General features: G+C 37.6%; 1 protein-coding gene across 15 annotated transcripts in view; it reads left to right on the plus strand.

Moving 5' to 3' along the window:
* The first annotated feature begins 4492 nt into the window (after positions 1–4492).
* Positions 4493–13695, plus strand: part of CASK (calcium/calmodulin dependent serine protein kinase) — a 141579-nt gene continuing 132376 nt past the window's right edge. For 8 of the 15 annotated variants that reach the window (XM_017733440.1, XM_008633018.2, XM_017733441.1 and 5 more), the window contains exon 1: positions 4493–4634. The gene's annotated coding sequence lies outside the window, so the exon portion shown is untranslated. The remainder of the gene's footprint in view (positions 4635–13695) is intronic. The other 7 variants (XM_017733431.1, XM_017733433.1, XM_017733435.1 and 4 more) reach the window with 2 other exon arrangements.

The following is a 13695-nucleotide window of genomic DNA, read 5'->3' on the forward strand; positions in this document are numbered from 1 at the left end:
TCTGAAGCAAAGGGGTTCAGGAAGTGTCTTTACAGGAATTGCATTCTCACAGATGGGCTCAGTAGGAAGGAAACAGGCTGTAGTATATTGCAACCCCAACCAGTTCTCCTTCTTGCAGACCATCAGGGATTGAAGGAAAGGAGACAGGAAGCAGAACAGAGAGATAAATTGACAAGATTGTAGTGTAAAAAGACAGTTTGCAATACATTGGTTTATGACTGTTGTCCTTGAAGTCCCAGTTACACATTAAGTTAAATAATTTAAAGTGAAGGAGATGATAAAAAAGCTTTGATGTTATCAAAGTTCTAGGGTTTTATTCTAATTCAAGTGTTGTAGTCCTGAAGGAGAGAGTAATTAATAATTGATTTTCTTCAAGTTTATGTCTAGCTGATAGAAAACAAGCTGCTCTGTGCTAGACAAGAAAGTTATCATCAGAAAATAGTTTCAGTAGGGTAAAGGTTACATCAGGCCTGCTCTGCTAATTTGAAATTTTGGAAACATGAAAAGACATGAGACAACCTCTTCAGCATTCCAGTCCATGTTTTATGGCCAATATGTACTCACTAACCTCCTCAGTAATGTAGTACTTGGAATTCCATCTGCATAAGGCAGCAAAACTCATCGTGCATCCCAGCTTCAGTTTAAGTTCATATATTTTGGATTTTGGCATACATTGCATGTGGGATTCCAAGTGTTCCACGTGTTAGAGTGTGCTGCTGCCAACCTTGACAAAATATCAGTGAAGAATTCATCTGTCCTTACTGCTTGTGTGTTGTAATGATCTTCATATTTCAGTGCAAGCTGGCTGCAGAGAAAGATTTTGCAAATTTGGGTTATGTCTGTTAAAGGTAGCACAGAGAGAAATGAAGTATAAAGCACATGACATGGTTACAATTTGTATGACTTAGAAAATGAAGTCTTACACAACTTAACTCAGTTACTCTTAATAAATAAATACACAGTTTTATCCATTTCTGACAGCTTTGATGATCTGTCTAGGGTTACAGTTGTTCCTTCCCCAATCTGTCACCTCTGTACTTTAGATCTGTAAAATTCGAGCTGCAGGGTTGGCAAAATGAGCTTTAGAAGTTGTCATTTAGCAGGGGTGTGATACACATTTCCCCATCTGCAGGCACAACTGTTGAACAGCTCCTGGTCTGAGCTGAGAGATGAACTGTTGTTCTTTCCTCACTGGGTGGTTTCAGTGCCGAGTCTCAGGGTGGCCTGAAAGACTTTTGTTGCTCATCTTCTAAATAGGGTTTGGAGCTCTTGTGTTGGGAAGCAGGGATTCTTGTTTTCTGGCTCGGGTTATACAGCATCACCGTGGGCTGTTATAACTTAATTTGTAAACTTGCTGTGTGCCATTGCAGCTGGAGAGGACTAACTGCAACCATAATTTATTTAAGAGTTCCTTTGTGTTACTTGGCACATGGAAGGAATGGTGCCTGCTTAATTGATCAGGGTACCTCTCATGAGTGTTTCAAAATTACCTAAGATTGGGCTATTCAAGCTTCTGTTGTGATGCTGTTGTCATGGGATGCATTAATCTGATGTAGTGTTTTAACACTATTTTGAGGCTGTCTGCAGCTTGAGTATGAGAGAGTTTTGGAAAAGTTGGAAATCTGAGGTTTGTAAATAACTGAGTCTTTCTTTGGGTTGTGTTTAAAAGTATTTTTATTTCTATATGAAATTGCTGTATTGTTTAAATAGAGTTAATTGTGGGCATCACTGAATTCATAGAATCCTAAAATAATTTGGTTTGGAAGGGACCTTAAAGATCATTTGGTTCCAACCCCAATTCTTGTATTCTGTGCTTTACAGCACATTTCATTTACTTGAGAGTCTTTGTCCTCAATCCAAGTAGAGAAGTCTCTTGTTAAAATCATAGTGAAGTTTCAATATGGCATAAATTATGGCCATAAATTTTGAGACTGTAGAGGTGTCTCTGTACCTTTTCTGTTACAGAACTGAATAAAGTGCTCTATTTTTTTTGTCCCAAATTTAATATGCAGGAAGGAAATTACTCAAGTCAGGATTTTAAAACATTAATAGATAAGGGAAGGACAAATCAGGCCATGGTTGTACAAGATAGAGGTGGGTTACACACAGATCTGATCCTCTCAGAGCTGCAGTTTGTAGGCTCCTTTTTGATTTATGGTTCTTCCAACCCTCTTTTTTTGTCTGCTCAAAGCACATACACACACTGTGGTGGCTGGCCAAGCTCTCCTGCCCAGACTTGGCAAAACCAGGAGATCTAAAAGTAGCCCAGCCAACAGCGAGAAATATTTATATTCATAGAGTTTGTCTGAATTAACAGGAATCGGGGATCTACGTATGGGTAAGAATATGGTCTTCTGAGGTATCTCTGCACTCCAGTGATCTACTATTCTAGATCAGAATATGTTAAAAGCATTATTTAATGTCTCCAGAAAGGCTTTGTGGGAGGAAAAAACAATGACAATGTAAAGAAAAAGGATCATTTGAATGAAATATATTTAGTTTCTAGTGATTTATGACAATTAGGAGTGAAAGCAGGTGTTGCCAGTGTTATTCCAAAGCTGCAGTTTAGGTTTTGAAATGGTTTTAGATTAGCATAATCTAAATGTATTCTTACTTTTTTTTACAATTTTACTTTGATGGATGCTAGAGGAGTAAACAGAAATTTGGGATAAGAAGGTGACACTGATCTATATAAAGAGGGACTTTTCCATGGAAGATCACTTTTTGAAACGTGGAGGGAGGATTCTAAGTCAGTAGCTGTATCCTTCCAATGCCAGTTGAAGTCAGCTGAACCTTTTCCATTTAACGATGAAAGTGGATTTCTATGTATTAGAGGCTTAATTGATCATCTTTTTAAAAATATCTGTGGTAATTTTTGCTAAAAGACCAAATAATGAATAATGGGTGGGGTGTGGATTCAGGAGAGAAAACAGCCATTAGTAGGGGGGATTTCACTGTGTGTTTGGAGCAAGGCAAGAAGAAAGAAAATAAACATGCATTTTCTTGAGTAGTTCATTCTGAGTCCATCACATGGCCCTAGTTGTGCTAATAAATATTTTCCTTACTTGTGAATATTTAGATTGGGATTCATTGACCAGTTTTGGTATTCATGTTCTCTGTCAGAAATAATCCTATTTCAAGAAATCTTTGCAAGGATGTTGTATGTTGAAAGGGTACAAAACTTGGATTTTAGCTATGTGAGTACAGGTTTGGTAGTGTGATGAATTACACATTTTGAATCATCTGGTGTGTAAAGGAATACCAAAAGCCAGTTATAAAGGTTTGTAAGGGCCCTCAGAGGGACATTTCTGCCTCCTCAGGGTACCTTTTATTTTGAGAATTGTGTTGCTTTGCAATCTCATTGCTCAGAAATGTGTCAACTAACTTCCAGTTCATTGTTTGAATGGAAGAATTTGTCTTTCAAGCTGTGTTAAAGCATTTATTTCACTCAGCAGGTGAATGTTCACTCAATAGACAAACTTCCGAACAAAGGCTCTTTCCATCCTCAAATTTTCCCCCACATCTTTTTGAGAAGACTTCAGAATGGATTTCTTTAGAAATCACATGTCAGTCATTAAATAAGGAGCAGTAAAAAAGGATTGATTTGCCACAGCTAGTGAACTCTAGAAACAATCCTATTCTGTTTTCATAACATATTAATTTTTCATGTTTGAAAGCTTGACCTACCCTATTTATCTGATGGTATTGGTTGTTAATATTGGACGGAAGATTCCATATTATAAGTTAAGGCACCAAGAACTTAAATGATCTACTAAAAGATGCTTCCAAAAATACATATTGGTGCTGATGGGTTTTAAAAGGTTGCCATTGTTCTGACTGGTGTTTTGGCAAATGTAACTTCAATTTCAAAAAATAACTACTCTTTTTTATTTGAGTGCAATGGTAACATCTGTCTGAACTAATTTTAATCTTTTCATCTGTAACTTCTGTGGGGATTCTCTAAGTGCCATAGATTAGAGAAAACCACGAGCTTTTGTGGAATTTCAAAGTATTGTAATGGAGGCTGTTTGTATCTAGTGATGTCAAACTTGAAATAAACCTGTTTGTGTAAAACAGACAAACTGAAACAGCTCACAGTTCTGTTACTCTTGTCATTGTCCATTATCCTTTCAGCATAGGACTGAAAGAAGGAGTGTGTTTCTCACCTCCATTTTTTTCCCCCTATTTGGATTTTGCATCTAAAAAAAGTCTACTTAAAATATAATAGTAGTGATGTCAGTTACATATTACATAAGGTTTCTAAGAGCATAGCCTTTCTAAATGGTCAGGGTAAGAGAATATGTCTTTATTATAGGCAGATACAGAACTCACTTGATGTTCTTTACACCAGTCTGTAGTCAGAACGATTAATTTTACATTTAATGGGCAGCAAGGACGAGAGCTATATTCTGTGCAAACATTACATTTGAATGCACGAGTGGAAACCTTGTTGGGAAGTAAGAGAATTGCAGCTCACTGAAGAAGAGAATGGTTATTCATTGCTGTTTGTCTGTGTTGCAGGGGTCCGTTCAGCGTCGTGCGGCGATGCATCAACAGGGAGACAGGGCAGCAGTTCGCTGTGAAGATCGTCGATGTAGCAAAATTCACTTCAAGTCCTGGATTAAGCACAGAAGGTAAGAATTAATAATTAAGCAAACTCCCTGCAGACAGGTTTTTTTGATTTGTCAGCCTTTCCTATGTTTGCTCTCTCTGTGATACTTTCTGTTTCATATTTTCTAGAAGTTTTAAAGCAAGGTCGTATATCTCAAAATTAGCTTAGGGCTTGCATTTCTTATCTTTAGTAGTTTCTCCATATATTCAGTGGTGATCATAAGTAGTAGAAAGATAATTAGGTCTAAACCATTTCTATTTCTATTTTCTTTTTTTAGGAATTTGAATTTCATAAAAAGAGAATAGTTCTGAGTCAAAAAAGCATACACAGGAAGTAAAGTAAGAGCACGAGTTCTGTTTTTACTAGTCCAGATTTAGCAAGTAATTTGCTATAAATGGGTGAAGACTTGCTATTAAAGTGCAAAATTATATAAAACTATATTTTTCATATAGCCAGGATTACAGGCAATGCTGCAGAACTGCTACAGTGTAAATACAAGGCTGTAACTCTTAACATTTCCTATTTTAGGGTAAAACAGTCTGTTTTACAAGTTGTATATTCAACTTGTGTGTGCGTAAAGTTCTTCTTTTACCCTACATGGAGAAGAGCATTGGCAACTGAGTGAGAATTGCTGTGTACTCCATGTCTTGTATTTTTTTTCTCAAGATCATATTCTTTTGTACAGTAATGTTTTTGGGAGGTTCCACTGATGCCATCTAAGTCCTCATGAACCCAACTTTAGCAGCAAAAAAGGGTCAATGACTTTTGTTGGTATTTATAACAAGCAGTATCTTGAGCCTTAATGGCTAGTTTGATTTACAAGGTAAAACACAGGTCTTGCTTCAAACTTCACCAAATATTTTCATTTAATAATGCCATTGCTCGTTTCTTTTTTCTAGCCTCCAAAAAAAATATAGGACACATTTTCCACAATATTTAGCTTCTGATTAGCTCCATTATGGTTTTGGCAAGTTATACCAAAACCATTGCATTTTGTGCTAATGAATATTTATTAAAATGATTTGATGTCTTTTAAATAAGTTCTGTCTGTATTCTGTTTTTTTCTGAGCCTCATTTGAACTACTGATGGTAGGACACATTTCTACCTCTGGTGGTATATTGCTTTCCTGGCTCCATGACAGTAAAATTCAACCTTTTGGGGCCATGAAGAATTCCTGAAAGGGAAAAGTAGTAGACAAAAGAGTAGGGACTGATGAAGAAAAAAAGAAAAGCCAATAGTAATAGCAGATTCACTGATAAAAGATAACTGTGGATGGTTTGTAATTTCTGCCTGGGTCTAAAGAATAGGCTTGGGAGTGTATTAAGAAATTTTGGGGTTTTCCAATTCCACTTTTTTTGTATTGTTGTAATTACAATTCAAGGTAGCTGGTCATTGAGGTAGGATCACAAACATTTTCCATGTTTAGTGGTGCTTGTGTTTTGTGGTTTTGGTTTTGGATTGTTGATGGGATTGTTGTCGTTTTGGGGTTGGTTTTTTTTAAGGTTTGAATTGTTATGCATTGAATTTTTGTAATAAGACACAAAGACACATAAATGTGTGAGTGAGTATGGAGGAAGTTCTTACCTCTGTGTAAGAATGTGAATTTTTCACAAACTTTCCATTTGCTGTACTCTTTACTTTGTTTTTCCTCTGCTTTTTGTTTGGGGTTGTTTTGCACCTCTACCCAGGTTCTAGGGGAGTTTTAAAGATTTATTTTTCTAATTTGTTTATCTCCGATATGGCATTGCTTAAGCACATTGGTGGGCAGCCATGATGGTGGTACTGGTATAAAGTAAGTATACCTGTGAGGAAGCTGCATTTGTAAATTGTGTTAAAGTGTGAGCTGTAATGAAGTGATAAGATTAACCCTTGGAGATATTCTTTACCTTGAAGTTTTGCCCTCTGCAAGATCAGTTTGCTCTTGAAGGTTATCTTTGCACAATTCTCCACCTCCAGTCTTTGAGGCACAGGAGTGGGAGAACAGGACAATCTGCATGTGAGGGAGCTGATGACCATTCCTTCCATTAATTCCACTTACATCCAGAGTGCTTAGAGCTAAAGGGCCCAATATGCCTCCACACTTCCAGATTAAATCTAAAAAGTCTTTGTTCTTGAGTACTTTCACATAAATACCCCCATGGGATGATGTGTTTATGGGTAAGAACTTCATTATTGTTTGTCAGCAGTGTACTCTTGTGGCAAAGGCAGCCAACTGCACAGTAGAGCATTGCAGAGGTGTAGCCAGCAAGGCAAAGGAAGTGATTGTTCCCTCTGTTCATCCCTTATGAGGCCACACTTGGGGCACTATGTGCAGTCTTGGTTTCTCCAGAACAAGAAAAGCAATGATGCACTGGCATGAGTCCAGCAGAGATGGACTAAGTTGATCCAGCCTTAATAAGCTGAGATTTGGTGCTGTCTTCAGTTTCTTCATAGAAGGATACAGAGCAGATGGAGCCAAGCTCTTCATTTGGGCACACAGTGAAAAGACAAAAAGCCACGTGGACAAATTGCAACATGAAAAAATGCCAATTAGAGACAAAGAAAAGAAAATCTGCACCTCATTGCACAGAGAGTTCGTGGAGAATATCCTCAGAGATGCTCAGAAGTGGATTGCATGGGGCCCCGAGCTGCCAGGGCTGTTTTGACCAGCTTAGAGCAAGAGTTTGGACTAGGTTGCCTCCAGAGGGTCTTTCCAGCCAATAAATTCTGTGTTGTTTGTAGCAGCAGTCTAAGTAATGTGTGGGGCAATATAATTGAAATACTGTATAGGGAGAAAATTTAGGCATAACGGTACTGTGCTAAAAAAGAGATAATTTAAAACTAGTTTTGATTGAATGTTTTGATTTCTTTAATTTGTGAAGTAGTTGGGCACCAAATGGGTTTTAAAGGGTCTATTTTCTAACCAATTCATTTAGAAAAATACATACTGGTGTCTTACAATAGTGGTATCTCCTTACCAGAGTAACAAAAACAAGTTGGAAAGCTTCTCTAGGCTGGTGTGTTACCGGTTGGTGTTATTGTGGGTATTTGTGGCATATGATGGAGAAGCCACTAGCTCACAAGACAACTTTTATCAGGTATAGTGTTCTCTCTGTAAGGCTGCTCAATACTCATAGCATGTATAGGGACAGACATCTCAAGTGATTTTTGTGTCTCGCTGCATCACTGCAGTGGTTTGGTGATAGCAGGGAAAATTAATGCTATGTAACAATGCCTGACAGCTAGCAAATCTAATCTAGGCTAAATTCTGTTGGATTTATGTATTAGTATTCATGGTCTTGCATATTGTGTATCATCAATCTCTGTAGTGTTGTAATTCAACCATATTAATGAAGTATATTGACACCTTGTCACTGTTCAAGTGGCCATGTGATCTGCTGGATTAACATTGGATATTTTACATGTTGACAGATTCTAGTACAATTCACTCATATCACAGAGAAAAAAAAATCAAAAATAAGAAAATGTGAAGGTTGAATATTTTTAGACATAAGAGTCTCTTTTGTACTGTTCAATTTAAAGAATCCATGTGGAAGAGTACTTGATGCTCTCAGGAGCCAGCAGTAGTAGACCTGTTGAGGTCTAAAAAAATACATCGATGTCAATAAACTTACTTTAAAGCAGAGCTCTTAGTTGCCATACCCAGAACTTTTGGAGCAGAAAAGTGTAAGAAGCATATTCCTTATTTCTGAATTTGTTACAGCTCACATCTTAGTTTGACTGTCCATTTCCTCTGCTGCTCTCTTTGCATCCCATGTGTTTTCTCTTTCTTTTGTTTTTCTCTGCACAGCTTGCATGTCTGATTTTTAGCTACCACTCTAACACGAAAATATCTCCCTAAGTGTAGGCACTATTTCTCAGGAAGAACATGGTGATCAGTTCCTTACTACTTAGTAAAAGCCAATACACATTACTTACCTGCCTTTTCTTAAGTCCAGATTGCTTTCTTGTAACATGCTGAGTGTTTTCTAAAGCAATTTAAAGGGCAGTGTTTTGAGCTTACAGTGCATTGAAGTTGTTTTTCGAGATTTAATTCAACATATATTAGATTCTCTTACTTGTAGTTCATTTCTGTAGAAATGCCCTCACAAAGAAAGTGATTACCAGTTCTTCTCCAACATTCTAATAGTCTACACCTTATTTATTAGGTTGATGTACGTGGTTGATATACAGGTTTGCGTGCATTCAGGCCACTGTGAAGCTGAATAAATAAGCTGATAAGGAAAGATTGAGGTTTCCTTAGAACCCAGACTGGTTCTTCTGGAAGCAGGCTGTGAAGACAGTCTGCAGAATGCTTTTGTCTGTGACAAAGAGCAAAACTGTAGCCAAGAAAGCAGTTTTAAGTATGGTTCTTGGACTACTTCTAGCATGGAGAGGGGCAGGATAATTGAATTGAAACTGGTCTTGCTATGGATGATCCACTTTAGGAGGAGAATTTCAAAATTATTTAATGGGGGGGAGGGGTGGGAAACAAAAATTGGCAGGTTTTTGTTGTGTTTTAGTTGTTGTGTTGAGGGGTTTTTTTCCCCACAAAGAGGCCCACAGATCTTACCCCTGACTTACTTTCAGATAGAGTGATTTTCCTAAAGTCAAGACCTTGCTCTTGTTCTGCTTATTTCATTTTAAAGTTTGCCCTTGTTGGTTTTCTTATTTTAATTTAGTTAATTAATTTAGACTTCCATTTTTTAGAATAATTTCATGAGGGCAGTTTTTTCAAAAGGCTTTATTTAGTTTAGAATGAAGTTGCATGACAGTATCTTTAACTTTTTATACTGGAAGGCTGTGGTGAATCATAAGTTATTTTTCACAAAAGTATCTGTAAGATTCTGCACTTCCCTTCCCTGTGCATTTTCAAGGGTTTCAGAAAAAAATGTACTGTCAGTGTTGAGCTCATCTCTTTTGAGTAAAAAATACTACAAATCTGTATGTCATCATATTTCATGATACTGTACCATATATAGACTGGATTTGAAGAAAGAGCAAGTGACTCATTGCCTTTCATTTGGAAATACCAACTAATCTGGAATTTCTGGTAGTTGCCAGTTCTGTGTTGTGCCATACTTCACAGATCAAGGGCAGTGACTTCTTTCTGTATGGCATTGGGCCCACACCTGAGCTATTGTGCCCAGTTTGGGGCTTCACAACTTGAGGGGTGCCAAAGGACTGGAAAGGTCCCTGCAAAGGACAATCAAGATAATCAGGACCCTGCAGGACATGATGGGCAAAGAGAGGTTGAAAGAGCTGGGTTTGTTTTAGTTTGGTGAAGAGGAGGCTGATGGTGTTATAATGTGGTCTACAACTGCTTGAAGAACTACAAAAATGTCAGAGCTGAGCTGTCCTTGAGTGAAAGCTATTGGAACACAGGGAAATGGCCAGGAATTGTTGCTCAGAAGGCTCAGGCTCAGGTTGGACAGGGTTTTCAAGAGTTTGCTTGATGAAGTCACAGCCATCCTGACCCAGTGTGTGCAGTAACCTCACTTTGAGTAGGGGTTGGACATAATGACCATCAGAGGTAATTTCCCACCAGTCTTTCTGTGATCTAATGAAAACAGGATATTTCAGCGGGTGCAAAGCTCTGTACCAGCTTGACTTTGCTTTTGAATTGCCACTTTAACCCTATGAGAAGTCATAATCCAAGTACTTAGTGACACTAGTGTTGTGAATACAACTCTATCACACAGGAGTTTTCTTGAAGATTCATCCAGTGTGTGTGTGTGTCTCACAAATGAAAAGTTCGAGGCATCTTTTTATAGACCATAAAAATCACATGGTATTAGTGACACCTCTGTTCATAAGAAAATGCACAAATGTGGAATTTTGAAAAGAAACTCTTTAAAGGTAGCTGACTGTCATGGAGTTTATGTTGCTGGTACTTTAAATACCACTGTCGCTTCTGTGTGTGCTGTACAAACAAAGCAAGTTGGGGTAAAGAGATAGGAAGAACTTGAATTAACCATGTACCTGTGGTAATATAAAATCAAATATAAAAATAATGCTTTTTAGGATTTTTTTTTTTTTTTTTTTTTTTTTTTTACAAAATATCTCTCTAAGTGTAGGCACTATTTCTCAGGAAGAATATGGTGATCAGTTCCTTACTACTTAGTAAAAGCCAATACACATTACTTACCTGCCTTTTCTTAAGTCCAGATTGCTTTCTTGTAACATGCTGAGTGTTTTCTAAAGCAATTTAAAGGGCAGTGTTTTGAGCTTACAGTGCATTGAAGTTGTTTTTCGAGATTTAATTCAACATATATTAGATTCTCTTACTTGTAGTTCATTTCTGTAGAAATGCCCTCACAAAGAAAGTGATTACCAGTTCTTCTCCAACATTCTAATAGTCTACACCTTATTTATTAGGTTGATGTACGTGGTTGATATACAGGTTTGCGTGCATTCAGGCCACTGTGAAGCTGAATAAATAAGCTGATAAGGAAAGATTGAGGTTTCCTTAGAACCCAGACTGGTTCTTCTGGAAGCAGGCTGTGAAGACAGTCTGCAGAATGCTTTTGTCTGTGACAAAGAGCAAAACTGTAGCCAAGAAAGCAGTTTTAAGTATGGTTCTTGGACTACTTCTAGCATGGAGAGGGGCAGGATAATTGAATTGAAACTGGTCTTGCTATGGATGATCCACTTTAGGAGGAGAATTTCAAAATTATTTAATGGGGGGGGAGGGGTGGGAAACAAAAATTGGCAGGTTTTTGTTGTGTTTTAGTTGTTGTGTTGAGGGTTTTTTTTCCCACAAAGAGGCCCACGGATCTTACCCCTGACTTACTTTCAGATAGAGTGATTTTCCTAAAGTCAAGACCTTGCTCTTGTTCTGCTTATTTCATTTTAAAGTTTGCCCTTGTTGGTTTTCTTATTTTAATTTAGTTAATTAATTTAGACTTCCATTTTTTAGAATAATTTCATGAGGGCAGTTTTTTCAAAAGGCTTTATTTAGTTTAGAATGAAGTTGCATGACAGTATCTTTAACTTTTTATACTGGAAGGCTGTGGTGAATCATAAGTTATTTTTCACAAAAGTATCTGTAAGATTCTGCACTTCCCTTCCCTGTGCATTTTCAAGGGTTTCAGAAAAAAATGTACTGTCAGTGTTGAGCTCATCTCTTTTGAGTAAAAAATACTACAAATCTGTATGTCATCATATTTCATGATACTGTACCATATATAGACTGGATTTGAAGAAAGAGCAAGTGACTCATTGCCTTTCATTTGGAAATACCAACTAATCTGGAATTTCTGGTAGTTGCCAGTTCTGTGTTGTGCCATACTTCACAGATCAAGGGCAGTGACTTCTTTCTGTGTGGCATTGGGCCCACACCTGAGCTATTGTGCCCAGTTTGGGGCTTCACAACTTGAGGGGTGCCAAAGGACTGGAAAGATCCCTGCAAAGGACAATCAAGATAATCAGGACCCTGCAGGACATGATGGGCAAAGAGAGGTTGAAAGAGCTGGGTTTGTTTTAGTTTGGTGAAGAGGAGGCTGATGGTGTTATAATGTGGTCTACAACTGCTTGAAGAACTACAAAAATGTCAGAGCTGAGCTGTCCTTGAGTGAAAGCTATTGGAACACAGGGAAATGGCCAGGAATTGTTGCTCAGAAGGCTCAGGCTCAGGTTGGACAGGGTTTTCAAGAGTTTGCTTGATGAAGTCACAGCCATCCTGACCCAGTGTGTGCAGTAACCTCACTTTGAGTAGGGGTTGGACATAATGACCATCAGAGGTAATTTCCCACCAGTCTTTCTGTGATCTAATGAAAACAGGATATTTCAGCGGGTGCAAAGCTCTGTACCAGCTTGACTTTGCTTTTGAATTGCCACTTTAACCCTATGAGAAGTCATAATCCAAGTACTTAGTGACACTAGTGTTGTGAATACAACTCTATCACACAGGAGTTTTCTTGAAGATTCATCCAGTGTGTGTGTGTGTCTCACAAATGAAAAGTTCGAGGCATCTTTTTATAGACCATAAAAATCACATGGTATTAGTGACACCTCTGTTCATAAGAAAATGCACAAATGTGGAATTTTGAAAAGAAACTCTTTAAAGGTAGCTGACTGTCATGGAGTTTATGTTGCTGGTACTTTAAATACCACTGTCGCTTCTGTGTGTGCTGTACAAACAATAAAGCAAGTTGGGGTAAAGAGATAGGAAGAACTTGAATTAACCATGTACCTGTGGTAATATAAAATCAAATATAAAAATAATGCTTTTTAGGATTTTTTTTTTTTTTTTTTTTTTTTTTTTTTTTTAAGAGTGTCTGGGTTGTGATGGAAGGGACCTGTTGTAGAGTTTGTGCCTCTCAGCAGGACTTGAAGATTGATACTTGAAGTCACTTTTGATGTTTGTAATTTCAAGAGTCTGCCTTTCTGGGGAGTGCATTGTTGCTATCTTAGTTCTCCTTCTTTCACAAAGGGATCCAACTGGTCCTGCTTTGGTACAGGAAGTGTTACCTAAGCCTTTCTGAGGGGTTTACTTGTTTTAACTTAGTGAAAGATTTGAGGTTTCTTCTTTCCTTTGTCTGGAGAAGCCATTGGCTGGTTTGGTTATAAATTCAGTTCTACTCCTTTCTGTGTACAAATTTCATAAATGTCTAACTTTTATAGCTCTGCTGTAACTTCCATAAACAAAGTGTCATTAGAATTAAATACTTCTGTGCAGAAATGTAACATAAGAGATGGAAGCAGGCTTTTCCCCCAGCAGTTACTTCTGTAAGCATGGCAGCATGCTGACCACATGATAGAGTCAATGGATCACAGGAATGCATGGGAACATAACAAGGATTTCTTTCTAAGGACTAATTTTTTCCTTGCTACTGGAAGTCAGTTCACTGCAGAAGTGGTGCACATGTTTTTCTGGTTGGAAATACAGAAATCAGTCTTGGGCAACACTTCACATAAAATACAGAGTTATATATTAGAAGTCTTTTTTTTTTCCCTTTTTTGTTTTTCTTTTTTTTTTTTGAGGATTTCCTGTCATGTGCCCACATACAGGCTTCCAGGAGTGGAATACTGTAAGTGTCACTGGTCAAATTATCATAGTTTTGATCTCTTTTGGAGTCACACATACAAATTTAATTCATCC

The sequence above is a fragment of the Corvus brachyrhynchos genome, unplaced genomic scaffold (genome assembly GCF_000691975.1).
Source record: "Corvus brachyrhynchos isolate BGI_N302 unplaced genomic scaffold, ASM69197v1 scaffold34, whole genome shotgun sequence".
Lineage (NCBI taxonomy): Eukaryota > Metazoa > Chordata > Aves > Passeriformes > Corvidae > Corvus > Corvus brachyrhynchos.